Source organism: Pseudophryne corroboree, chromosome 3 (assembly GCF_028390025.1).
Source record: "Pseudophryne corroboree isolate aPseCor3 chromosome 3, aPseCor3.hap2, whole genome shotgun sequence".
NCBI lineage: Eukaryota > Metazoa > Chordata > Amphibia > Anura > Myobatrachidae > Pseudophryne > Pseudophryne corroboree.
The window spans coordinates 618,476,223-618,504,171 of NC_086446.1; the positions used below are offsets into that span (position 1 = coordinate 618,476,223).

The 27,949-nt window shown below is 45.4% G+C and overlaps 2 long non-coding RNA genes across 2 annotated transcripts in view; one reads left to right on the forward strand and one right to left on the reverse strand.

The window, feature by feature from the left end:
* Nucleotides 1–27,949, reverse strand: part of LOC135058084 (uncharacterized) — a 101,384-nt gene that overhangs the window by 49,658 nt on the left and 23,777 nt on the right. The window lies entirely within an intron of this gene.
* LOC135058083 (uncharacterized) lies at nt 26,023–27,091 on the forward strand. Its single transcript, XR_010244585.1, has 3 exons — nt 26,023–26,085; nt 26,161–26,373; nt 26,989–27,091. It is a non-coding gene; the product is annotated as an uncharacterized LOC135058083 (long non-coding RNA).

A 27,949-nucleotide genomic window follows, 5' to 3' on the forward strand; every position in this document is an offset into this window, starting at 1 on the left:
CAGCTGTACATGGGAGTTGCTGTCCTGGCTGTCACTGTGTTGTAAAGGGGGCAGGGGCACTGTTCTTCTGTATGCTGTAAAATATAGGGGTGCTGCTGTTAAAATAACATTACATTGACCTGTATGCTGTAAGTATTCAGGGAAGCAGTTGTTACAAATTAAAAGCACACTGGTCCTGTATGCTGTAAAAATATAGGAGTGCTGCCGTTAAAATAACATTACGCTAGCACTGTATGCTGTAAAAATTCAGGGGTGCAGTTGTTAAAAATTAAAAGCAGACTGGTCCTGTATGCTGTAAAAATATAGGGGTGATACTGTTAAAATAACATTACACTTGCCCTGTATGCTGTAAAAATTCAGGGGAGCAGTTGTTAAAAATTAAAAGTACACTGGTCCTGTATGCTGTAAAAATATAGGGGTTGTGCTGTTAAAATAACATTACACTGGCCCTGTATGCTGTAAAAATTCAGGGGTGCAGTTGCTAAAGAATGAAAGCACACTGCTCCTGTATGCTGTAAAAATATAGGGGTGCTGCTTCTAAAATAATATTACACTGGCCCTGTATGCTGTAACAATTCAGGGGTGCAGTAAAATCAATGAACACTGGCCCTGTCTTGTATACTGTAAAAATTCAGGGGTGCAGTGAAAATAAATTTACACTGGCCCTGTATGCTGTAAAAATTCAGGGGTGCTGTTGTTAAAATAAAAGTACACTGGTCCCGTTTGCTGTAAAAATATATGGGTGCAGTGAAAATAAATGTACACTGGCCTTGTCTTGTATGCTGTAAAATTAGAGGGGTGTTGTGAAAATACAGGGGTGCTGGCACTATCTGCGGTTGCGATGTCTAGGCCTGACCTTCACAACACTGTATGGGAAGAGGAGGCTCCTACCACCATTTGCACACCCCCTGTAAGTGCTGGGAGGAGCACCGCCAGTCCAGTTGCTGATATTAAGATTGAGGATGTCACTGTAGAAGTACACCAGGATGAGGAGGATGTGGGTGTAGCTGGCGCTGCGGAGGAAGTTGATGATGAGGGTTCTGATGGTGATGTGGTTTGTTTGAATAAGGCACCAGTGGTGACAGTTGTTGCCCATGGGATGAAAAAGCCCATTGTCATGCCTGGGCAAAATACCAAAAAAGCCACCTCTTCGGTGTGGAATTATTTCTCCACAAATCCGGACAACAGGTGTCAAGCCATCTGTTGCCTTTTTCAATCCATAATAAGTAGGGGTAAGGACGTTAACCACCGAGGAACATCCTCCCTTATACATCACCTGCAGTGCATTCATCATAATTCATTGTCAAGTTCAGAAACTTTGGGTAATAGCGTAAGCAGTCCACTGACACCTAAATGATGTGGTTTGTTTGTTTGATTAGTATTTCTCTGTGAGGATGTAAACACTGATGGGGGGAATCTGATAATGAGGACGACATCTTGCTACTGTAGAGACAGTTTGTGCAAGGAGAGATTAATTGCTTCTTTTTTGGTGGTTATGCAAACAAAGCAATCATTTCAGCCACAGTCGTGTGGCAGACCCTGTCGCTGATTTGATTGGTTTGTTAAAGTGGGCATGTCCTGTTTATACAACATCAGAGTGGGTGGGAGGGCCCAAGGACAATTCCATCTTGCACATCTTTTCTTTGCTACATCATTCCAGGGGTGCTGCCCCTCTGCCTATCAGTCCAGGGGTGCTGCCCCACTGCTCTTTAAGTACAGGGGTGCTGTTGCCTGTTTGCTGTGTAATTCTCCAGGGGTGCTGCCTATGCTGGATAAGTCCAGGGGTGCTGTCTTATAATTCCAGGGGTGCTGCTGTACTTGATCCTAGGTTTAAATGAAAGCCTAGAGCAGATGTGAAACAAGCTTCAACATCACAAACAGATTTGTGAAAACTAGGCGCAAAGGTGGAAATAGAAATTGCCGAAATGTGGGAGTGGGGAGAGACCACAATTGTGGCCAAAGTCAGTGTGACTCAGAAGAGCCTGAATCATAATCCAGCGCAACTGCCAGAGAGGTAAAAGTGATATTTTCTGCCGGAGCATTAGAGAGAGGTTCTTCTCAATTATTTCATGTTAGGGACTCAAATGAATGGCTTCAATTAGTCAACCTTAATTTTGATTTTTTATTGATGTTCCACATTTTGGGATTATTTATTTAGAAGATCCGCATTTGTTGTACAGGGATCTTCTTTTCCTAAGGGCTGCGTAGGGTTATCGCAAGACCTTGCAGTGTTAGAAGAACAGAGTTTCAGTGATCTTGCACTGTATCAGCTTTCCTTTGCACTGCAGCACTATATAGGTCAGGAGCTCCTGTGAGGCACAAACAGTTACTGAATAAGGCCCAGTATGGAGTCTCAAGGTGGCTTACAGCCAGGAAGATGTCTGGCTTGCCAGGCTGAGGCATGCTGTGGGCACAGAGGTTAGCATTGCTTCCTGTCACAGTCCTACTTATGGTATGAAATGAGTTTGGACTGTAGAGTGGTATGATCCACTAGGGCAGGGGCTCAATAACAAAAAAATGTACTGCACAGTTGTGCTTAGTACTTTACCAAACTCTCCCGAACTCAACTTGCCCCATCCGGGGCTGCTGTGGGGGCTCAGGAGGGGCTGCTAAAACATCTAAGGGGCTGTTTTATTTAAAAATAAAATATGAATAAAATTAACAAGATGGGCCAGGTGTTTGTGCCGCCCACTTGTGTCGCTTAGCTTATAGAGATGAGCGCCTGAAATTTTTCGGGTTTTGTGTTTTGGTTTTGGGTTCGGTTCCGCGGCCGTGTTTTGGGTTCGACCGCGTTTTGGCAAAACCTCACCGAATTTTTTTTGTCGGATTCGGGTGTGTTTTGGATTCGGGTGTTTTTTTCAAAAAACCCTAAAAAACAGCTTAAATCATAGAATTTGGGGGTCATTTTGATCCCATATTATTATTAACCTCAAAAACCATAATTTCCACTCATTTTCAGTCTATTCTGAATACCTCACACCTCACAATATTATTTTTAGTCCTAAAATTTGCACCGAGGTCGCTGGATGACTAAGCTAAGCGACCCTAGTTGCCGACACAAACACCTGGCCCATCTAGGAGTGGCACTGCAGTGTCACGCAGGATGTCCCTTCCAAAAAACCCTCCCCAAACAGCACATGACGCAAAGAAAAAAAAGAGGCGCAATGAGGTAGCTGACTGTGTGAGTAAGATAAGCGACCCTAGTGGCCGACACAAACACCGGGCCCATTTAGGAGTGGCACTGCAGTGTCACGCAGGATGTCCCTTCCAAAAAACCCTCCCCAAACAGCACATGACGCAAAGAAAAAAAGAGGCGCAATGAGGTAGCTGACTGTGTGAGTAAGATAAGCGACCCTAGTGGCCGACACAAACACCGGGCCCATTTAGGAGTGGCACTGCAGTGTCACGCAGGATGTCCCTTCCAAAAAACCCTCCCCAAACAGCACATGGCGCAAAGAAAAAAGAGGCGCAATGAGGTAGCTGACTGTGTGAGTAAGATAAGCGACCCTAGTGGCCGACACAAACACCGGGCCCATTTAGGAGTGGCACTGCAGTGTCACGCAGGATGTCCCTTCCAAAAAACCCTCCCCAAACAGCACATGACGCAAAGAAAAAAAGAGGCGCAATGAGGTAGCTGACTGTGTGAGTAAGATAAGCGACCCTAGTGGCCGACACAAACACCGGGCCCATTTAGGAGTGGCACTGCAGTGTCACGCAGGATGTCCCTTCCAAAAAACCCTCCCCAATCAGCACATGACGCAAAGAAAAAAAGAGGCGCAATGAGGTAGCTGTGTGAGTAAGATTAGCGACCCTAGTGGCCGACACAAACACCGGGCCCATTTAGGAGTGGCACTGCAGTGTCACGCAGGATGTCCCTTCCAAAAAACCCTCCCCAATCAGCACATGACGCAAAGAAAAATAAAAGAAAAAAGAGGTGCAAGATGGAATTGTCCTTGGGCCCTCCCACCCACCCTTATGTTGTATAAACAGGACATGCACACTTTAACCAACCCATCATTTCAGTGACAGGGTCTGCCACACGACTGTGACTGAAATGACGGGATGGTTTGGACCCCCACCAAAAAAGAAGCAATTAATCTCTCCTTGCACAAACTGGCTCTACAGAGGCAAGATGTCCACCTCATCATCATCCTCCGATATATCACCGTGTACATCCCCCTCCTCACAGATTATCAATTCGTCCCCACTGGAATCCACCATCTCAGCTCCCTGTGTACTTTGTGGAGGCAATTGCTGCTGGTCAATGTCTCCGCGGAGGAATTGATTATAATTCATTTTAATGAACATCATCTTCTCCACATTTTCTGGATGTAACCTCGTACGCCGATTGCTGACAAGGTGAGCGGCGGCACTAAACACTCTTTCGGAGTACACACTTGTGGGAGGGCAACTTAGGTAGAATAAAGCCAGTTTGTGCAAGGGCCTCCAAATTGCCTCTTTTTCCTGCCAGTATAAGTACGGACTGTGTGACGTGCCTACTTGGATGCGGTCACTCATATAATCCTCCACCATTCTTTCAATGGGGAGAGAATCATATGCAGTGCCAGTAGACGACATGTCCGTATCCGTAATCGTTGTCAGGTCCTTCAGTCCGGACCAGATGTCAGCATCAGCAGTCGCTCCAGACTGCCCTGCATCACCGCCAGCGGGTGGGCTCGGAATTCTGAGCCTTTTCCTCGCACCCCCAGTTGCGGGAGAATGTGAAGGAGGAGATGTTGACAGGTCGCGTTCCGCTTGACTTGACAATTTTCTCACCAGCAGGTCTTTCAACCCCAGCAGACTTGTGTCTGCCGGAAAGAGAGATCCAAGGTAGGCTTTAAATCTAGGATCGAGCACGGTGGCCAAAATGTAGTGCTCTGATTTCAACAGATTGACCACCCGTGAATCCTTGTTAAGCGAATTAAGGGCTCCATCCACAAGTCCCACATGCCTAGCGGAATCGCTCCGTGTTAGCTCCTCCTTCAATGTCTCCAGCTTCTTCTGCAAAAGCCTGATGAGGGGAATGACCTGACTCAGGCTGGCAGTGTCTGAACTGACTTCACGTGTGGCAAGTTCAAAGGGCATCAGAACCTTGCACAACGTTGAAATCATTCTCCACTGCGCTTGAGACAGGTGCATTCCACCTCCTATATCGTGCTCAGTTGTATAGGCTTGAATGGCCTTTTGCTGCTCCTCCAACCTCTGAAGCATATAGAGGGTTGAATTCCACCTCGTTACCACTTCTTGCTTCAGATGATGGCAGGGCAGGTTCAGTAGTTTTTGGTGGTGCTCCAGTCTTCTGTACGTGGTGCCTGTACGCCGAAAGTGTCCCGCAATTCTTCTGGCCACCGACAGCATCTCTTGCACGCCCCTGTCGTTTTTTAAAAAATTCTGCACCACCAAATTCAAGGTATGTGCAAAACATGGGACGTGCTGGAATTTGCCCATATTTAATGCACACACAATATTGCTGGCGTTGTCCGATGCCACAAATCCACAGGAGAGTCCAATTGGGGTAAGCCATTCCGCGATGATCTTCCTCAGTTGCCGTAAGAGGTTTTCAGCTGTGTGCGTATTCTGGAAAGCGGTGATACAAAGCGTAGCCTGCCTAGGAAAGAGTTGGCGATGCGAGATGCTGCTACTGGTGCCGCCGCTGCTGTTCTTGCGGCGGGAGTCCATACATCTACCCAGTGGGCTGTCACAGTCATATAGTCCTGACCCTGCCCTGCTCCACTTGTCCACATGTCCGTGGTTAAGTGGACATTGGGTCCAGCTGCATTTTTTAGGACACTGGTGAGTCTTTTTCTGAGGTCCGTGTACATTTTCGGTATCGCCTGCCTTGAGAAGTGGAACCTAGATGGTATTTGGTAACGGGGGCACACTGCCTCAATAAATTGTCTAGTTCCCTGTGAACTAACGGCGGATACCGGACGCACGTCTAACACCAACATAGTTGTCAAGGCCTCAGTTATCCGCTTTGCAGCAGGATGACTGCTGTGATATTTCATCTTCCTCGCAAAGGACTGTTGAACAGTCAATTGCTTACTGGAAGTAGTACAAGTGGGCTTACGACTTCCCCTCTGGGATGACCATCGACTCCCAGCAGCAACAACAGCAGCGCCAGCAGCAGTAGGCGTTACACGCAAGGATGCATCGGAGGAATCCCTGGCAGGAGAGGACTCGTCAGAATTGCCAGTGACATGGCCTGCAGGACTATTGGCATTCCTGGGGAAGGAGGAAATTGACACTGAGGGAGTTGGTGGGGTGGGTTGCGTGAGCTTGGTTACAAGAGGAAGGGATTTACTGGTCAGTGGACTGCTTCCGCTGTCACCCAAAGTTTTTGAACTTGTCACTGACTTATTATGAATGCGCTGCAGCTGACGTATAAGGGAGGATGTTCCGAGGTGGTTAACGTCCTTACCCCTACTTATTACAGCTTGACAAAGGGAACACACGGCTTGACACCTGTTGTCCGCATTTCTGTTGAAATACCTCCACACCGAAGAGCTGATTTTTTTGGTATTTTCAGCTGGCATGTCAACGGCCATATTCCTCCCACGGACAACAGGTGTCTCCCCGGGTGCCTGACTTAAACAAACCACCTCACCATCAGAATCCTCCTGGTCAATTTCCTCCCCAGCGCCAGCAACACCCATATCCTCCTCATCCTGGTGTACTTCAACACTGACATCTTCAATCTGACTATCAGGAACTGGACTGCGGGTGCTCCTTCCAGCACTTGCAGGGGGCGTGCAAATGGTGGAAGGCGCATGCTCTTCACGTCCAGTGTTGGGAAGGTCAGGCATCGCAACCGACACAATTGGACTCTCCTTGTGGATTTGGGATTTCGAAGAATGCACAGTTCTTTGCTGTGCTTTTGCCAGCTTGAGTCTTTTCATTTTTCTAGCGAGAGGCTGATTGCTTCCATCCTCATGTGAATCTGAACCACTAGCCATGAACATAGGCCAGGGCCTCAGCCGTTCCTTGCCACTCCGTGTGGTAAATGGCATATTGGCAAGTTTACGCTTCTCCTCCGACAATTTTATTTTAGGTTTTGGAGTCCTTTTTTTACTGATATTTGGTGTTTTGGATTTGACATGCTCTGTACTATGACATTGGGCATCGGCCTTGGCAGACGACGTTGCTGGCATTTCATCGTCTCGGCCATGACTAGTGGCAGCAGCTTCAGCACGAGGTGGAAGTGGATCTTGATCTTTCCCTAATTTTGGAACCTCAACATTTTTGTTCTCCATATTTTAATAGGCACAACTAAAAGGCACCTCAGGTAAACAATGGAGATGGATGGATACTAGTATACAATTATGGACGGACTGCCGAGTGCCGACACAGAGGTAGCCACAGCCGTGAACTACCGTACTGTACTGTGTCTGCTGCTAATATAGACTGGTTGATAAAGAGATGTCGTAGTATGTATGTATAAAGAAGAAAGAAAAAAAAAACCACGGTTAGGTGGTATACAATTATGGACGGACTGCCGAGTGCTGACACAGAGGTAGCCACAGCCGTGAACTACCGTACTGTACTGTGTCTGCTGCTAATATAGACTGGTTGATAAAGAGATGTCGTAGTATGTATGTATAAAGAAGAAAGAAAAAAAAACCACGGTTAGGTGGTATACAATTATGGACGGACTGCCGAGTGCCGACACAGAGGTAGCCACAGCCGTGAACTACCGTACTGTACTGTGTCTGCTGCTAATATAGACTGGTTGATAAAGAGATGTCGTAGTATGTACGTATAAAGAAGAAAGAAAAAAAAACCACGGTTAGGTGGTATACAATTATGGACGGACTGCCGAGTGCCGACACAGAGGTAGCCACAGCCGTGAACTACCGTACTGTACTGTGTCTGCTGCTAATATAGGCTGGTTGATAAAGAGATGTCGTAGTATGTATGTATAAAGAAGAAAGAAAAAAAAACCACGGTTAGGTGGTATACAATTATGGACGGACTGCCGAGTGCCGACACAGAGGTAGCCACAGCCGTGAACTACCATACTGTACTGTGTCTGCTGCTAATATAGACTGGTTGATAAAGAGATGTCGTAGTATGTATGTATAAAGAAGAAAGAAAAAAAAACCACGGTTAGGTGGTATACAATTATGGACGGACTGCCGAGTGCCGACACAGAGGTAGCTACAGCCGTGAACTACCGTACTGTGTCTGCTGCGACTGGATGATAAATAATGATATAAAAAATATATATATATCACTACTGCAGCCGGACAGGTATATATATTATATAATGACGGACCTGCTGGACACTGTCTGTCAGCAGAATGAGTTTTTTATAGAATAAAAAAAAAAAACACCACACAAGTGAAGTCACACGACGAGTGTTTAACTTTTTCAGGCAATCACAATATAGTATACTACTAACTATACTGGTGGTCAGTGTGGTCAGGTCACTGGTCAGTCACACTGGCAGTGGCACTCCTGCAGCAAAAGTGTGCACTGTTTAATTTTAATATAATATGTACTCCTGGCTCCTGCTATAACCTATAACTGGCACTGCAGTGCTCCCCAGTCTCCCCCACAATTATAAGCTGTGTGAGCTGAGCACAGTCAGATATATAATATATACATAGATGATGCAGCACACTGGGCTGAGCAGTGCACACAGATATGGTATGTGACTGTCTTGTACTCCTGGTTCCTGCTATAACCTATAACTGGCACTGCAGTGCTCCCCAGTCTCCCCCACAATTATAAGCTGTGTGAGCTGAGCACAGTCAGATATATAATATATACATAGATGATGCAGCACACTGGGCTGAGCAGTGCACACAGATATGGTATGTGACTGAGTCACTGTGTGTATCGTTTTTTTCAGGCAGAGAACGGATATATTAAATAAAACTGCACTGTCTGGTGGTCACTGTGGTCAGTCACTAGTAAACTCTGCACTCTCTTCTACAGTACTCCTAAGCTCCAGTAAATCAGGTCAATCTCTCTCTCTCTCTCTCTCCTAATCTAAATCACTGTACTCCCTAACAGCTGCTCCCCGTCCCCAATCCTCCCCACAATTATAACTAAGTCACTCAGTCTTTACTCTTTTCTACTATAACGGAGAGGACGCCAGCCACGTCCTCTCCCTATCAATCTCAATGCACGTGTGAAAATGGCGGCGACGCGCGGCTCCTTATATAGAATCCGAGTCTCGCGAGAATCCGACAGCGTCATGATGACGTTCGGGCGCGCTCGGGTTAACCGAGCAAGGCGGGAAGATCCGAGTCGCTCGGACCCGTGAAAAAAAACATGAAGTTCGTGCGGGTTCGGATTCAGAGAAACCGAACCCGCTCATCTCTATTAGCTTAGTCATTCAGCGACCTCGGTGCACCTCTTCTTTTCCTTGCATTAGGTGCTCTTTTGGGCCTAGTTTTTAAAACTGCCATCCTGTCACAATGCAGTGCCACTCCTAGATGGGCCATGTGTTTGTGCTGCCCACTTGTGTCGCTTAGCTTAGTCATCCAGCTACCTCTGTGCAACCTTTTGGCCTAAAAACAATATTGTGAGGTGTTCAGAATAGGCTGGAAATGAGTGGAAATTAATGTTATTGAGGTTAATAATACTGTAGGATCACGAGCGGGGATCCAGACCCAAAACCAAAACACAAAACCCAAGAAGTGTCCACTGCACATCTCTAGTTTCTACATCTATGCAATAGAAATCAATGCAACTATGTAAAATTGGTGTATTGTATAATGTGATGTATGTACTGTAAGGAACAAGCTGACACAGCTTGTGAGATGGAAACATATCACAGTTTAAACTAAAGTTTTCAGCATATAGGCCCTCATTCCGAGTTGATCGCACGTAGCCACTTTTTGCTGCTCGTGTGATCAACTTGCTGCCTATGGGGGAGTGTATTTTAGCATAGCAGGGCTGCGAACGCTTGTGCAGCCCTATTATGCTAAAAAAGTTTCCTGCAAAACAAGACCGGGGTCAGACTTACTTACCCTGTGCGATGGAGCCAGCGATGAAGGTCCCGGAATTGACGTCAGATATCCGCCCTCCAAACGCCTGTACACGCCAGCATTCGGATCTCCACGCCCGGAAAACGGTGAGTATCCACCTCAGAACGCCTCCCCGCTGTCAATCTTCTTGCGATCGCGCTAGCAATCACTTTCTTCTCTCTTCTTGTCATTGCCTGGCGACGGCTGTCGCTGGGCAAAAATGCACACATGCGCATTTCGGGCGCCGCGCATGCGCAGTTCCGACCCGCTCGCACCGCAGCAAAGAACCGCTGCGTGCGAACAGGTCGGAATGACCCCCATAGTTGGTTAATGCTAAGCTGTGCAAGAGGTAGAAAGATAATAAAGTGGAGAGGTAATTTAACCATTTTAGGTATTTAATGCATAAGTGGACGTATTACCATTACTGTAACAAGCCCTGCAAGTGAGGAATAGAGTTCAAATACTGTACATAAGGAAATAGTTTTGAATAATCCTACATTTATTAAGTACAAAGGGACAAAGGACCTCTCCACCCAACTGGATACAAAAGAAGAATGTCACTATTTTGTCTAAGTTGAGATCCTATGCAAAATACAAGCAAAGCCCCTGTGTCACAAGGAGCATAATATTCAGATAATCTTCAAAGGGAATTAATCAGGGTATGCACAAAAGCCCTTGCCAGGACAGCTATTTTTCTCAACAGATGTCCCAGCAGATAAGTGTCAATAATTGCGGCGGTGAGACCTCTGCTGCACATAGAGAAAAATGGCAAAACTCTTAGACACTACAATTTTATTTTTTTAATGGACCCCAAATTATACATAAAACTTAGCAAACCAGTCAAGCCTCGTCTTTGCATTTTGTAGAGGATCTGGAACCTAACCCTACCTCTCTCATCCACACTCACTGGGCCTAATTCAGACCTGATCGCAGCAGCAAATTTGTACTCTAACGGGCAAAACCATGTGAACTACAGTGGGGGGCAGATATAACACGTGCAGAGAGAGTTAGATTTGGGTGGGTTATATTGTTTCTGTGCAGGGTAAATACTGGCTGCTTTATTTTTACACAATTCAGATTTCAGTTTGAACACACCTCACCCAAATCTAACTCTCTCTGCACATGTTATATCTGCCCTCCCTGCAGTGCACATGGGGGGTAATTCAGACCTGATTGCAGCAGCAAATTTGTTAGCTAATGTGCACTGCGGGTGTGTCAGATATAACATGTGCAGAGAGAGTTCCCTGAAAACTCACCACTTCAGACAAGCTTATAAAATGCCAGAACAGCTCACATAACCTTCATAAGCTTTCCAATCAAAATTATATACCCACTGTACAGTCTACACATATTTTCTTTTCCATTCCCACCTGACCCCAGTTCATCATTGCTGTGTGGCCATGTCATGCAGCCCACCAAGAGCCTTTTTAGTCTGGTGGGTAAATATGCAATAAATAGCACCTATCCTTTTGTATCACGCACCTATCCTTGTGTATGATGCATACCTCCTAACATGGCCCTCTCCAGGAAGGACAGAATGCTCTGCTCCTGGACTTCCCTCAATATATGATTGCCATCATCTGTGCTGCAATGCCTTTCTTATCCACTAACCTGTTCCAAACAGGTGCCATCAATCATAAATTAAGAGAAAAGTCCAGAAGCAGAGCATTCTGTCCCTCCTGGAGAGGGTTATGTTGGGAGGTATGATGACGTCACACAGCCCCCCCAAAAATGGTCTGGCCATGACTGCATTGGCCGGACCATTCCTCAGCAACAGTCCATCGCCGCCCACCCCACGAAAGTCGCTGTCAGTCAAGGTGCGACTGCATCCCTCTGGGATGCGATCGCACTTTGCTAGTTCATGTATGCGCGGTGCAAATACAGTGCATGCGCAGAAGTCAATCACCTGTTTGTGATTTTCGGACAACAGCGATCCAACCTGAGTGAGGGCCTCACAGACAGGGATAAAATAAGATTTTACTCACCGGTAAATCTATTTCTCGTAGTCCGTAGTGGATGCTGGGTACTCCGTAAGGACCATGGGGAATAGACGGGCTCCGCAGGAGACTGGGCACTTCTTTAAAGAAAAGATTAGGTACTACATCTGGTGTGCACTGGCTCCTCCCTCTATGCCCCTCCTCCAGACCTCAGTTAGGGAAACTGTGCCCGGAAGAGCTGACATTACAAGGAAAGGATTTGGAATCCAGGGTAAGACTCATACCAGCCACACCAATCACACCGTACAACTCGTGATAACTATACCCAGTTAACAGTATGAACAACAACTGAGCCTCATTAAACTGATGGCTCAGAACAAAAAACCCTATAGTTAAGCAATAACTATATACAAGTATTGCAGAATTCCGCACTTGGGACGGGCTCCCAGCATCCACTACGGACTACGAGAAATAGATTTACCGGTGAGTAAAATCTTATTTTCTCTGACGTCCTAGTGGATGCTGGGTACTCCGTAAGGACCATGGGGATTATACCAAAGCTCCCAAACGGGCGGGAGAGTGCGAATGACTCTGCAGCACCGAATGAGCAAACTCAAGGTCCTCCTCAGCCAGGGTATCAAACTTGTAGAATTTTGCAAACGTGTTTGATCCCGACCAGGTAGCAGCTCGGCAAAGTTGTAAAGCCGAGACCCCTCAAGCAGCCGCCCAAGAAGATCCCACCTTCCTCGTGGAATGGGCTTTGACTGATTTAGGATGCGGCAGTCCAGCCGCAGAATGTGCAAGTTGAATCGTGCTACAGATCCAGTGAGCAATAGTCTGCTTAGAAGCAGGAGCACCCAGCTTGTTGGGTGCATGCAGGATAAACAGCGAGTCAGTTTTTCTGACTCTAGCCGTCCTGGAAACATAGATTTTCAGGGCCCGGACTACATCCAGCAACTTGGAAGCCTCCAAGTGCCGAGTAGCCGCAGGCACCACAATAGGTTGGTTCAAATGAAACGCTGATACCACCTTAGGGAGAAATTGGGGACGAGTCCTCAATTCTGCCCTGTCCATATGGAAGATCAGATAGGGGCTTTTACATGACAAAGCCGCCAATTCTGACACACGCCTAGCCGAAGCCAAGGCCAAAAGCATGACCACTTTCCACGTGAGATATTTCAACTCCACGGTCTGAAGTGGCTCAAACCAATGAGATTTTAGGAAATCCAACACAACGTTGAGATCCCAAGGTGCCACTGGAGGCACAAAAGGGGGCTGAATATGCAGCACTCCCTTAACAAACGTCTGAACCTCAGGCAGTGAAGCCAGTTCTTTTTGAAAGAAAATAGACAGGGCCGAAATCTGGACTTTAATGGATCCCAATTTTAGGCCCATAGTCACTCCTGACTGTAGGAAGTGCAGAAATCGACCCAGCTGAAATTCTTCTGTTGGGGCCTTCATAGCCTCACACCAAGCAACATATTTTCGCCATATGCGGTGATAACGTTTTGCTGTCACATCCTTCCTAGCCTTTATCAGCGTTGGAATGACTTCAACCGGAATGCCCTTTTCCATCAGGATCCGGCGTTCAACCGCCATGCCGTCAAACGCAGCCGCGGTAAGTCTTGGAACAGACAGGGCCCCTGCTGTGGCAGGTCCTGTCGGAGCGGCAGAGGCCAAGGGTCCTCTGAGATCATTTCTTGTAGTTCCGGGTACCAAGTCCTTCTTGGCCAATCCGGAACGATGAGTATAGTTCTTACTCCTCTCTTTCTTATTATCCTCAGTACCTTTGGTATGAGAGGAAGAGGAGGGAACACATAAACCGACTGGTACACCCACGGTGTCACTAGAGCGTCCACAGCTATCGCCTGAGGGTCCCTTGACCTGGCGCAATATCTTTTTAGCTTTTTGTTGAGGCGGGATGCCATCATGTCCACCTGTGGCCTTTCCCAACGATTTACAATCAGCTGGAAGACTTCTGGATGAAGTCCCCACTCTCCCGGGTGGAGGTCGTGCCTGCTGTGCTTGGCTGTGGTTTTTTGGGGGGTCCCGTGCCCTAGGTTTGAACCCCTATAGTGTTAGGTACTGCCGCAGAGTGGAGTCCCTTGCCGCGGGGCTGCAGCTTCATGCATTGATCAATACATAACTAAACTCCACTATTTATTATATGCTAAGCTGTATGATATCAGTAATGCTACAGACAGTGCACCTACAACACCCCCCTTTTCTTCTGTAGAACTACAAGTCTCAGTAGGTAGCACCTCACATTACTGGCAGATTTAGGTGTGCAGTCTAAGGCCCCTCCCTAGCAAACTAAAAGTGTTTTGTATAGACACACCTGAAGGAGTGAGACACCTTCATTCTTAGACTTGCACCCACCCGCACCTGACCCTCATTTATTTTAACTAGGGTACCTAGCATGACTGCACTTGTGAAAATGGCACAATTCTAGGTAAGTCCAATTATTCTGAACAATAGGTCAGAAATGGGGTGGCTCCTGGGGTACGGGGCCTCCTGGACTGCCGTGGCTGGGCGACAACAGGGCATCGCAGCATTACATTTAATTTGGCACTTTCACCGTTTGTTTATTATACATGTTACACATTTTTTTCACTTATATTAATTCACCCCATAACACACCTTTTTTTCTCACCTATCCCTTAATCCTTCTCACTACACATAATTATTCCCTGCGATGCCCTGGGGTTGCTTGGCTGTGGTTTTTTGGGGGGTCCCGTGCCCTAGGTTTGAACCCCTATAGTGTTAGATACTGCAGCAGAGTGGAGTCCCTTGCCGCGGGGCTGCAGCTTCATGCATTGATCAATACATAACTAAACTCCACTATTTATTATATGCTAAGCTGTATGATATCAGTAATGCTAGAGACAGTGCACCTACAACACCCCCCTTTTCTTCTGTAGAACTACAAGTCTCAGTAGGTAGCACCTCACATTACTGGCAGCTTTAGGTGTGCAGTCTAAAGCCCCTCCCTAGCAAACTAAAAGTGTTTTGTATAGACACACCTGAAGGAGTGAGACACCTTCATTCTTAGACTTGCACCCACCCGCACCTGACCCTCATTTATTTTAACTAGGGTACCTAGCATGACTGCACTTGTGAATATGGCACAATTCTAGGTAAGTCCAATTATTCTGAACAATAGGTCAGAAATGGGGTGGCTCCTTGGGTACGGGGCCTCCTGGACTGCCGTGGCTGGGCGACAACAGGGCATCGCAGCATTACATTTAATTTGGCACTTTCACCGTTTGTTTATTATACATGTTACACATTTTTTTTCACTTATATTAATTCACCCCATAACACCCCTTTTTTTCTCACCTATCCCTTAATCCTTCTCACTACACATAATTATTCCCTGCGATGCCCTGGGGTTGCTTGGCTATGGTTTTTTGGGGGGTCCCGTGCCCTAGGTTTGAACCCCTATAGTGTTAGGTACTGCAGCACAGTGGAGTCCCTTGCCGTGGGGCTGCAGCTACATGCATTGATCAATACATAACTAAACTCCACTATTTATTATATGCTAAGCTGTATGATATCAGTAATGCTAGAGACAGTGCACCTACAACACCCCCCTTTTCTTCTAAGGTCTCCTTTGTCATGCTCCAGGGATTTGCCAAAAGGGGAAGTTTTGTATGATGGTCTATGTACTATGGCCCTCATTCCGAGTTGTTCGCAGCAGTTCATCGCATCGCAAACGGCGTAAATCCGCAAACTGCGCATGCGCAACTGCTGAACTGCGCGTGCGCACAGGCAGTGATACGACGCTTGTGCAAAATTGCTAACATAATTTTTTCTCGTACTACACAACCGAAAACAGGGAGTGACAAAGGCGTGACAGAGGCTCGGCTTCGCTATCTAACGAAATGGGCGTGAAAGTGGGCGGCTAGTGTGGGAGTATGCAACCAGCAGTAGGCGTGTTTTGAGCAGAAATGCGTTCCCGATAGTAAAATGAACACAACAAATGTTCGCCATCTTGACGCAGCATAGGAGTAGGTCTGCAGTTACTCTGCATTTGCGAAGTACTGTTACAAGTGTGTCTGCAATAATTAGCAGTTAATTAGAAATTCCATTCATCTGTTGTCCAATTACTTTCCAAGCACTGCTCTTCTGAAATACTGCAAACAGCAAATGTGTGGACACATTACATTTTTGTTGTTAGCAACTATAAATCTGACACGCTGCCAAATAAGGCATGATTTGTTTTAGTTATTAACTAAACATTGTTGTTAAATGCATGTTTTAATTTTGACATAAATACTACCAAATGCAAACAAGTGGAAATAACCAAACTTAAAAACTACATCAGCAAAATCTAAACGACATAAAAATATTCCTTTGTACATAACAAATATCATGAGCAACATAATGCAGCCTACACCTTTTTTTTGTTTGTTTTTTTATAAATGTTTAACTTTGGTGGGAATATCTGTCAATGTTTGATATTATGTCATGTTGCCCCTAGTAACCCAAGAACCTATTTGTAAATACTATTTTTATATGGCCAGTAAAGTGTTGTGCAAGGCATACCTGTTGCATTTTGAAAGATGCAATGTTTGTATGAATATTTGGATTGTTCCCTTGTTCCACAAATGTCTATATGCCATGCTAAACTTTACTGGGCTAAGTTGTACATAATGCATTAACTTTAATAAAGTACACAAACAAAAATAATTTCAAATTTTTTTTTACTAAAAAAGTATATTCATTGGGCAAAACAACATGGCTACCTGTAGCCACAGACAAAGATGGACATAGCAGCAAGCAGATGCCACTGACACAAATCACATAGCAGAACCCAGTACTAGGGAAACACCATCTTCTGACAAAATTTGAATTTTAAAGAAAAAAAAAATATGTTGTGAACACCCAGCCAGACATAATTTTTAGGGGAACTGAGTTAGATTCTGGAACCAACACACAAACACAACAATACACAGCACGCTAGGAAGAGGAAGATGGCTCTGGTGTACAGGAAAAAAACTCACAGGCTACAATATACAGAAACAGAAATAGATCATTTCACTTTGAGGGAGTTCTCCATTCTGGCCACACAAGCCAACACAAAAAATACATTGAGGCAACATGAAAAACATGGGTGCTGCCCATCTGGAGAGACATCACTTTCTCTTCTTTTTTCCCGCCTGATGAAGTTCTTCATGGCTCGGTCTGCGAAGCGACCTTCGAGGGCCCTGCCCAGTGGGATGTTCTTCCTGGGCAGAGGGAGGGGAGGGAGCAGATGTGGCTGGCTCTCTGCCACTGTGGGCAAGGGAGACAGCGATGTCCTGGAGCCCTTGCAAGATGGATTTTGCTGTGTCTTTGAAGGAGGAGGCGAGTTGCTCTTGGCCCTGCCTGATCTCTGCCAGACCTTGGCAGAGTTGAGCTACACCTTGCTCCACACTGGTTCTGTGCTCAGTGAGCTGGACAGGTGTCTGGCTAACCTCCCGGATCATCCTGTCTTGAAAAGCATTCAGGCTCTCACCATACCTTGCTATTTGAGACAGGATGTCCGGGATAGCAGAGGGTTGGGTGGGGGGTCCAGTTGGAATCTGGATGGGTGGGATTTGTGGTCCCACAGTGCCAGAGACACTAGGTCCCTCCACCTCAGCCTCAGCCACATTACCCTCCTCTGACTCTAGCTGATCATCCACCTGTGCTGTGTTATGTTCAAAGGAAATAGAAGAATGAGTGGAAAAAGAGTTTTACAATTAAACATGAGACTTTTGGATCCACTTAATTAGTTGTTTAGGAATATGTGTGTAAACTTACCTGGCAAGTCATGTGCCATCAGTATTTCAGGCAGGTCCGTGTCCATATAAGACACCCCTACCCCCTCCTCGTAACGGACACAGTCCATCGCCATCTCCTCAATTTCTGTGTACTCCACAGTGGCAGCTGGACCTCCCCCTGTTGCCCTCAAGGCATTCCACTCCGCAGACCTCTTGCCCTTCAGGCGGGATTTGAAGTCGGCCCAACTACATATGTGGGGAAAAATAGGGGCAAGGTAGAGAAAAATTATGAATACCTGCTTTAATATATAGTACACATGTTATGCATTTGGTTGCTATAGGCAACATCACATCTAACTAACTTTTTAAGAATACTTGGCACAGAAAATGGACTGGCAATATACACTTACCGTCTTCGAACTTCTTGTGATGTTCGAACTATTGAGCCGACTTCATTAACAGAATCAGTGATGTCCCTCCAGATTCTATCGTTGGTTGCAGCACCCATGTTTTTTGGTCCTCTATGTATTTTTGCCATGGCCTGTGTGACCAAAACACGTAACTCCCTCTTAGTGAAGGTGGGCTGCCTTTTTTTTTTCTTAGAAGTAGCCTGTGAGCTTTCGTCCTGTCCCTCTTCACTAGCTGCCTGTGTAGTTTGTGTTTGTGAGGGTATTGCAGAATCTCCCTCAGTTCCCCCAGTATGTATGTCTGGCAGGGTATCCACTGCTAACTGCTGGGTATCAGAAGATGGAATGTCTCTAGTACTGGGTCCCGCTACTTCAGAATCCGCACCTGCGGATTCCATCATCTGCCTCCTTAACGCTAGGCGCCTATGTGTCAAAGCGGACATCTGCTGGTGCACGCGGTCCATTTCTGCTGCCAACTGCTCACGAGTAGCCATGTTGCTGGTGGCATGTGTGTTTGCACAGGTGTGTAGCTATTTATAGCTGCGTGTCCAGTGCGGTAATTCACACAGATGTCAATTATGCTAATTCTTCCATTAATTGTACAGCCTATTTAAGAGTCTGGATTGCAGCCTGTGTGAGTGGGTGTATGATGGCAGATGGAGGTTTTATGTTTTTCAGAGAAGGTTGTCGTGTCTGGTCCAACTGTGCAGAGTGAGTTTTTGTTTCAGTATATTGCAGACAAATGTGCGTTTGTTAGTTAGCAAATGTTTTAATGCTGTGTTGCGTAGTGCTTATTTATGGTTTAAAAACTGGGTTTTTTTTATTTTAATTTTATTTTAATTTTGTTTTGGCTTGTGCATCTGTTTACATTACAAATTACACAACATATGATCCTTAATGTCGTAAACTTAGTGACTTTGTGCAGCTGATTGTTATTGTCAAATGTGGTGAGTACACAGATTGTACCATTACTTTTCTATAAGTGTGTGTGTATGTGAGTGTGAGTGAGTGTAATTGTGAGTGTAATTGTGAGTGTATGTATTGTGCTTTTTGTTCTTCCGCGGCTGCAAATTTTTGCTATTGCGAACTGTACCCACTGTCCTTCACAACAATGCACACATCAATAAAGTTTATTAGATGACACCATAAATTTACAACCAATCACATGCCACCACACACTATAAATATAAACCCATATATGGAAAACGCCATTGGCACCATGCGCGCAGCAGCATTTAGCCACCGTGAGCTGCGCGTGTTGGTCGCGGTGATGGACCGCCGCGTAGGCCGTGCAGCCCCCTTTATCCTCAATAGGATAAAGCCTTTAGGCCTACTCGGAGGTCCGTCGCATACTCCGCAGCCGCACCCGGACCACACGCTCCATAATCCAGCTTGAAAGGCGCTGGAGCGACCTCCGCCGTCGCACACCGGACCTGTTGGCAGAGCTCCGCCAACAAATCCGCACTAGACGTAGGCGCAGTAAGTGTCATATTACATTAAATAACACTGAGATTATTAGCAGAACTTTGTAATGCAAAACTTGCATATTTTCACTAAATTATATAGTGTGAAAATTAGCACACTGACAATGAACTATTGTAGAACAGACATGACACAGTGTGTGTGGTTAGGGCAAGCAGTACTGACTGTGTAGCAAAGTGCTTCTGAAAAAGTGAATGCTGTTGTACTGAGTTGCTTGCTACACAGGCTGTCAACTGAACCCTAATAACTTGCTCTGTGGGGTAAATTTACTAAGGTGGGAGCTTTTTAGAACTGATGATGTTGCCTATAGCAACCAATCAGATTAAATATATTATCTTCTAGAAGCAGCCTAATAAATGTTACGTAGAATCTGATTAGTTGCTATGGGCAACATCACCAGTTTTTAAAATATTCAAAAATTATCAATTTTACCCCTGTGTCTTTAACATGAGACAGAACAGTGTAATTGAAAAATACTGTTGTTATAATTTTTAAACCAACAACCTAAATATTACCTATGTCATTCTAGGGCGAACACAACGGCAAGCTGCTGCAGCAAGCCCTTCCCAATCCCCTTTTCAGCCCCCCTCCCCTTCTGTCGCCCAATCCCCCTCTCCTTCCCAATCCCCTTCTCAGCCCCCCTCCCCTTCTGTCGCCCAATCCCCCTCTCCTTCCCAATCCCCTTCTCAGCCCCCCTCCCCTTCTGTCACCCAATCCCCCTCTCCTTCCCAATCCCCTTCTCAGCCCCCCTCCTCTTCTGTCGCCCAAACCCCCTCTCCTTCCCAATCCCCTTCTCAGCCCCCCTCCCCTTCTGTCGCCCAATCCCCCTCTCCTTCCCAATCCCCTTCTCAGCCCCCTCCCTTTCTCTTTACCAATACCCCTCTCTGTTCCCCTCCCCCTCTCTTTACCAATATCCATAGGTGTGCGCAGGGGGGGTGCCTGGTGCGCACAGGCACCCCCTAATGTCCGACAAGCCGATCTCACATGCCGGATGCAGCAATTGCCGAGCAGGCTGATTACTGTCCCCTCTGTGCTGCACCCTGTCAGGACTGCATTACTGACCGGACGTCTGGGTTAATCAAGGCACCCTTTATCGGCTTTCAAACTCCCGGCTCCACCTCCATGTACAAAAACTCCATGTACAAAAACTGTGTGATGTGACGTGATGACATCATGCTGCTCACACGCCCACCCATCACACGCCCACCTCTTTCCTTCTATTCTAGCCAACGCCACTGATGAGGAGCAGCATGCAGCCAGTATTCCTCTTAGGAGCGCAAATTCAATACTGGCAGACGGCCGGCAGCAGCATTGACACGTAACGCGTTTTTCCAGCAGTAGCAGTAACTAGTATGTGACTGTCAGTGTCAGTGAGTGACTGCAGCTTGCAGGGGAAAGAGAGGGGGAGCCAGACCAGGCTGAGGAGGAGCAGTGTAATTTCAGTGAGTGCCATCAGGAGTGTTTGTTTGGTGCACACCACAACATCTGACAATGTATCTGCTTTATTAGGATTGGTACAAGGGTGGATATTTTTTATTACGCTGACCGTCAATAGATGGTGCTAGACACTCCCAAAAGGCGGTGCTAGACACACCCCTCCAACAGTGCACCCCCTAATAAAATGTGCTGCGCACGCCTATGCCAATACCCCTCTCTGTTCCCCTCCCCCTCTGTAGGCCAAACCACCACTCCGCCCACCTCCCCCTCTCTTTCCCATTCCCCCTCTCTGGCCCCCTCCCACTCTGTGGCCCAAACACCCTCTCCGCCCCCCTCCCCCTCTCAATCAGACCCACCCTCTGTAAACAACTCCCCATTCCATCCTCCTTCCCCAATCCCTCCTCCTTCCCCCATCCACCCTCCTTCCCCCATCCAGCCTCCTTCCCCACCCAGTGAATGGGCAGCAGAAGCCCCTAAGGCTGTTGAGGGTGCTGCGCATGTGGCTGATGAGAGTAAGTGTTAACACATTTATAATGTATTTGTTACCTACTTTAACTTCAAATTCCAATACATGCAGTGTTGTACTGTGGCCAATCTTGGCCCAAGGAAAAATGTTTGTTTTCTTCATCATGGTATGGATGTTGCATTTACATTTGTGTGAGTATCATTAGATGTACAGTGTCTATGTCTGCATTGTTTAGGGTGTCCACTCTAGGTCGATACTCAGTAGGTCGACAGGGTTGCCAGGACAACAGGGTTTATATGTGCTAGGTTGTCAGTGAAACAGTTAGACCTGAGTGGAGTTTAGTATGTTGTTGTTCTTTTACACTTGTGCCTGGGTATTCCTAATATTTGCACATTCAACTCGCATGCTTCACTTTGTTAGCCAGGCTAAGGACACAATGCTTTGTGTTGTGAAAGTTACACTCAAAAAAAATTTTTTTTAGATTAAAAAAAACATGTTTCACCTTATGTAGTAAGGCAGGCTTTCAGGGAGTGTGGGCATGCTAGGATATGTTGTCCTTCTGAAGATGTTGATATGCAGTGTGATGATGCAGGGCAAACACCTAAAAATACAGTCTGCTTCACTCCAGATGTGAATTAATCCCAGCATGGGGTTACATTTACTAAAATGGGAGTTTTATTCCAGATGGGATGTTGCCCATAGCAACCAATCAGATTCAACTTCTCATTTATTTAGCACCTTCTAGAAGATATGTGTAATCTGATTGGTTGCTATGGGCAACGTCCCATCTTAAATAGAACTCCCATCTTAGTAAATGTACATCATGGTGTGGTACACTTTCTAATTTTTTTAATTAACAATAACAAACATTGCTGAGCATGCTTGTGTGTTGGTACTGTTTTAACATTCAAACATCCATGATGTAGTCCCTTTGCCATTAAAGTGTGCTTTGTGGCTTGCTTGTGTAATAGGTAATGTGAGTAATTTTTTAAATATTATTTTTGCTCTGCATTTCAGATGGTGCAGTTGGAGATCCCACAAGCCTGCCTGGCATCCTTGCCAGCTTAAAGGCCCATTTGCAGGCCATGATGGCCGATGTGGAAAGGCTCCAAAAATTTTGTTAAATTTGACTTTTTTTTTTATATATGTTAAAATAAACCAAAAAAAATAATGTTCAAAAAATATTTTTTTTTTTTTCAGTTAAGCGGTTGTTGTGTTATTTAATGCAATAAAGGAACAGCATATTGCCTAGCAGAAATTGGTTACCTTGCAAAAAACACACATCAAACTTACGATTATTAATCTTATTATTTACAAACAAACAAATTATGTCAGTTAGGAGCTTATTGTTTAGAAAAACATGTAAACACATATATTCACACACTACACCTCCACATTAAAATATGCTATTTAACATTAACCCCGGCACAGTTTACACATCTATTTCACTTATTTAAAAACAAACATGGTAATGGCCAATTATGCCTACAAAGTGTTCTGTAGGTATTCTTTGAAGACTTAATTGGTCATAACCACAATCATTCATTACACTAATTAGATTCGTAATTGAGGAAGGCTTGTTGAGTTTGAATTGAAAGGTGTAATATAACTTGGGGGGAAAAAACCATTGCTGTGCGTTTTTCCGCAAAAGCGTGAGCATTTTTAAGAAGAATGTGTAAATTTACGAGGAGTTAGGATTTTTACGATGAGGATTGTGAAATTGCGATGGGTACGCATTAGTGCGGTGTCATTTGGCATACGCCTACTTTGTATAATACTGCGTACGAAACAGCAAAAATACGTTTGGGCCGGTTATTTGCTATTGTGCAACGTGTTCGCAAAAATGCGAATATGTTGTGCGCACGAAGAATCTTGCGAACAACTCGGAATCACCCCCTATGTGTCATACACCACCTAGTCAGTCCGCAGCTCCTGGGTGTACTCAGGAGCCACGCTGGGTTGCGTTCACTAACCTACTGGGTACTCTGGTAGAACACCTTACGCCCCCCCTATGGGACCACCTGTGCCACTACAGCCACATATTGTCCCTATGGTTACTCTGCCTTGGGCGGAAAAATTATCTAACCAACTGCAACAATTACATCAGTCTTTGGTTAGACAGAAATCCACCCCAGGTCACTCCCGTGCCTCTGGATCATCTAAGTGGGCTACTTCCTCCTCAGAGTCCACATACCTCTCTGATGTTTCATCTGAAGAGGAGGAGGAGCATACGGTCCTGTCAGACACTGAATCTGGTGTTACTGATGAGGATTCTCCCTTGCAGACTGATGTCCCTACCTTAGTGGTTGCTATTAAACAAATCCTACAAATCTCTGATGATGAGAATTCCACTACTATGGCAAAGAAAACTGATATGTTTAAATGGCAGAAGGTGGTTAAAACTCTGTCACCCCATTCTGACCATTTAGTGGACATCAGACGGGATCCCTGGTCTACTCCAGGGAAGAAATTCCCTCTGCCTAAACCGGATTTTCCGAGGTGGTTATCCAAACTATGTTGAAAGCCCGCAAACTGGCATCTGCCAAGATTTATTACAGGGTCTAGAATTCTTACTTCACCTGGTGTGCTGATAGAATTATGATGCATATCGATTCACAACATCCAGAATCCTGGCTTTTCTGCAACAAGGCCTTGACCTAGGTCTTCATCTTGCCAACCTCAAGGTTCGTATATCTGCCTTATTGGTATGGTTTCAGAGGAAAATTGCGTCTATACCTGTCGTTCATACTTTCACTCAGGGGGGTATATTTACTAAGATTCGTATTTTTCAGAATCATGTTCAAGTTCAATCACGACTGACATCGACAGTGTAAATCTGCAACTTTTTGAATTGATTACGACTCATTTACTAAGCAGTCGTATTCGTATTTTCCGTATCTTCCGATGTCGATGTCATTCGTGTTTTTTTGCTGCTGAATGCGGCCGCGTTTGCTATTTTGCGGCCGCGTTGTTGCGTTTTTTTTACGACTGCGTCACAAGTCTGTTACGGCAGTGATTTGGAATTTGCGGCCGCGTTTTTACTCCTAAGTTTCGTTTACGTCACGCGGCCGTGATTGGTTGTATTCGTGAAGGAGGAGTGTCTGTGCATGTTACTATAAAAACGCCCCAAACACTCCGCACCTCGTGGGTTTAGCTAGTGGAGAGGAGAGAGGAAGGTGTATTTGGAGTTGGTGAGTTTGGTGGAGTTTTTGGTGGATTTGGAGAGGAGTTTGGCGATTGTTGAGTGCTGTACTGTGTGTGTTAGTAGTCTTGTGATCTTTGTAGTATTGTTTTTTCCCAGTTTGTAAACTTTTTTGTCCTTGTTTTTTTTTTCAGTCTTTTGTCATTGTTTGTGAGTGAGTGAGCGTGTGTGTTGGCTGTGTGGTGTGTAGTAGGAGTAGTGGAGGAGTGTGTTTTGTGTTTTCATTTTTGTGTGTTTTATGTTGTTTGTCATGTCCGACTCAGAGGTCAGTGTGGTGGCGGAGGTTAGTGAGGTGGAGGCTGGTAGTGAGGTGGAGGCTGGTAGTGAGGTGGAGGCTGGTAGTGAGGTGGAGGGGGGTAGTGAGAGGGAGGAGGTTAGTGAGGAGGAGGAGGAGGAGGAGGGGGTGCCTGTTGCTGGATTTTCCAGTGATAGTGATGGTGTTGTGGCACCGCAGCCACGCACCACTACCAAGACTGGCAGGAATATAAAGTTCAGTTATGCTGAAAACATGGCGTTGGTGCGTGAGCTGATGAAGCACCATCGCCAATTGTTTGGTCAGGATGCTGCCAGGGTGTCCTCCCGCAGGAAGTCTGCCCTGTGGGGGCAAGTCATACTTGCTGTGAATAGTGAGGGTGTGGTGAGGCGGACAGAGGACACGTGCCGCAAGCGTTTCTATGATATTAAGCGGCGTGTCAAGGCCAAGATGGCCAAAGAGTCCAAATCTGCACGGAGAACCGGAGGTGGGCCACCTTTACATGTAAGCTATCGGGACTGGGAGGAGCCTGTGCGGGCATTGATTCCTGGCGAAGTGGTGTCTGCTACTCATGTCCGGGATTCGGACCGACCCACGCAGGATGGTAAGTTTGTTTTGTAATATTGTTCTTAAAATGTCTGTAAAATTTAGTTAATTTCATTTTTAAAGTTTAAAGGATGATTTTTTTCTCACAAAACAGATTGCGTGCCTAAGCTCCCTTAAGGTGTGTTTGTGTTTTGAATGTTTTTTTTTCTTTTTTTGTTGCAATTTTTGGCGATAATGCTTGAACATGTGTGTTTGTTTAAAATCCACAAAAGGTTTTTGTTTTTTTAACAAACAGAAAAGCGGGGAAATTTTTAAAACATTACATTTTAAAAATATTTGCAAGTACTCAATCTCTGCAATATCTGAGACCAAAAACTTATTTTAAATAAATTTATTGTGTGCCACATCAAGTACATTTTGATATTCAACTCAAAATCATGAATGTAGAAGCTCTTAAGCTTAAAAATTTGTTTTAAACAAAACCATATAGATGCTTACAGTACATTAATGGTTTTCAGTGGGTCATTTTTCCAAAAACATGGTAATAATGTTGGGGTCACTTTTTCCACAGTCACACAGACCAGCCGCCCAGACAGGCCTCACACAAGTCAGGATGATGCCGGTATTGCAGGTAAGTCTTCACTGTAGTCACATATTCTGAAAACTCATAGAAGTACAAAATATTAAGTTTAAATTTTGCACCTAGGTTCTGCTTCTGGAAGCCGACCTCCTGTAAGCCGCCCATCACAGGGCTTGGGCCACTTACCCAGGAGGCCAACTAAGACACGGCGTCTTGGCTCTGATTCCGCACCTCCATCATCCCCACCCAGGCGAAGACTTTCGGCAGTGTCACCCCAGCCACCACTGGCACTATTGTCGAGTTCGCAGAGTGATGAGGCCAGATCACCTCAGTTATCTGGTGAGTAAAAACATAAATTAAACACATAAGCAATAATATACACAGTACACTTAAGATGTTGTTAGTTGGTTTGGAGTTTACATGTTTTCCTCAACAATCAATGTGATGTAACGTCTTCAATTGCTCAAGGTGCTTTAATAAAATTAGATAAGGTCTTAGTGGATGGTCTAGACAACCTATTTGTATGAAAACAACAGATTTGAGGATACATTAAGCACACACACGTTCACATTTTTAAAAAAATATGAATAAAATTAAATGTTGGACCGAAATAAAAAAACCATTAGAGTGTTCACACATCGCCCCTGACCAGTATGTAGATGGCTTACTTGCTCCGCTCCTCTGGACTATACAGGTAAGTAGTCTATATCGTGGTGAGGGGAGGGAATCTAACAGTGTAATGGTGTGGAGGGAAGTTAGTTAATTGAGGAATATGCAAATTTGGCAATGTTTGCGCCTGTGTTGGTTTTTTAAAATATAAAAATTATAAATTGTTAACGTTGAGAAAAACAAGTGCTAATAATGCAAAAATGTAGTATTAGGAATGTATTAATGTGTTGCATTAGCCAGGCCAAATTAAAAAAAATAACATTGCATGTTGCCTACCCCATACAGAGCACAACTTGATGTCCGCCGAGGACCAGCAGGGACCAGAACAAGAGCCATCCTTCACACTGCAACTTACAGCTGTTGATCCAAGCATGCCAATACAGTTGCAGGATATACCCCAACCATCCATCAGTCCCCAACTGGCACAAGCTCCGCCCCCAAGCCAAATTCCTGGCGATTTTTGGGCCAGTTGGACAAGCCAACAGGCCCAAAGCAATGCCACCCTGACCCAACATACACAACACCTTGCCAGTCTGCCCCATCATCTACCGCGTATTAGTCGCAACTCGGGCAGACTGATAGTACAAGTAGGGAGAATGGCTACCTCAATGGAGCAAATTAGGGCTGAAAACAGCCAAATGAATGCACATTTATCCCGCATTATAGATGAGCAACAGCGACATCAGCAGGCACTCGTTCAGATCATTCAACACAATCAAGTGGTGAAAGAGGCCTTATCCAGGATTGTAGCCAGCCACACTGCTACAAACACTCAGCTGATTGCCAGTTTAAATAATTTGAGCAGCAATATTGCTATGATGGGAGCTCAGCAAGTTACCTCCAGCTCGGGGACCACGACCCCTGTTCAAACGCCAGTAACCTCCCCTGTCCGGCGTTCCTCAAGAGCACGTGCCAGTGAGCCAGCACCCAGCACACACAAGCGAAAAAAATAACACCAATCTTTTTGTGCAAATAAATAAAAAATTTGTTAAAAAAAAACATTCCTGTGTCCGTCTCCAAAAATTTTTAAGCTGGTCTGTATGTATGTAGTTATGTTTTTCAAGGGTAATGACTGTAAATGTTTTGTTAGCATCAACTAAGCACAATGGACACACCACTATAAACAACAAACAGTAAGTAACAGAACACACAATAGAAAGTAGAGCAAAGTGTTTAGTGAAGGATAATTACAGCATAATAAAACTTACCTGTAAAATATCGCAGGATCACTTCTTGACGTACCTGC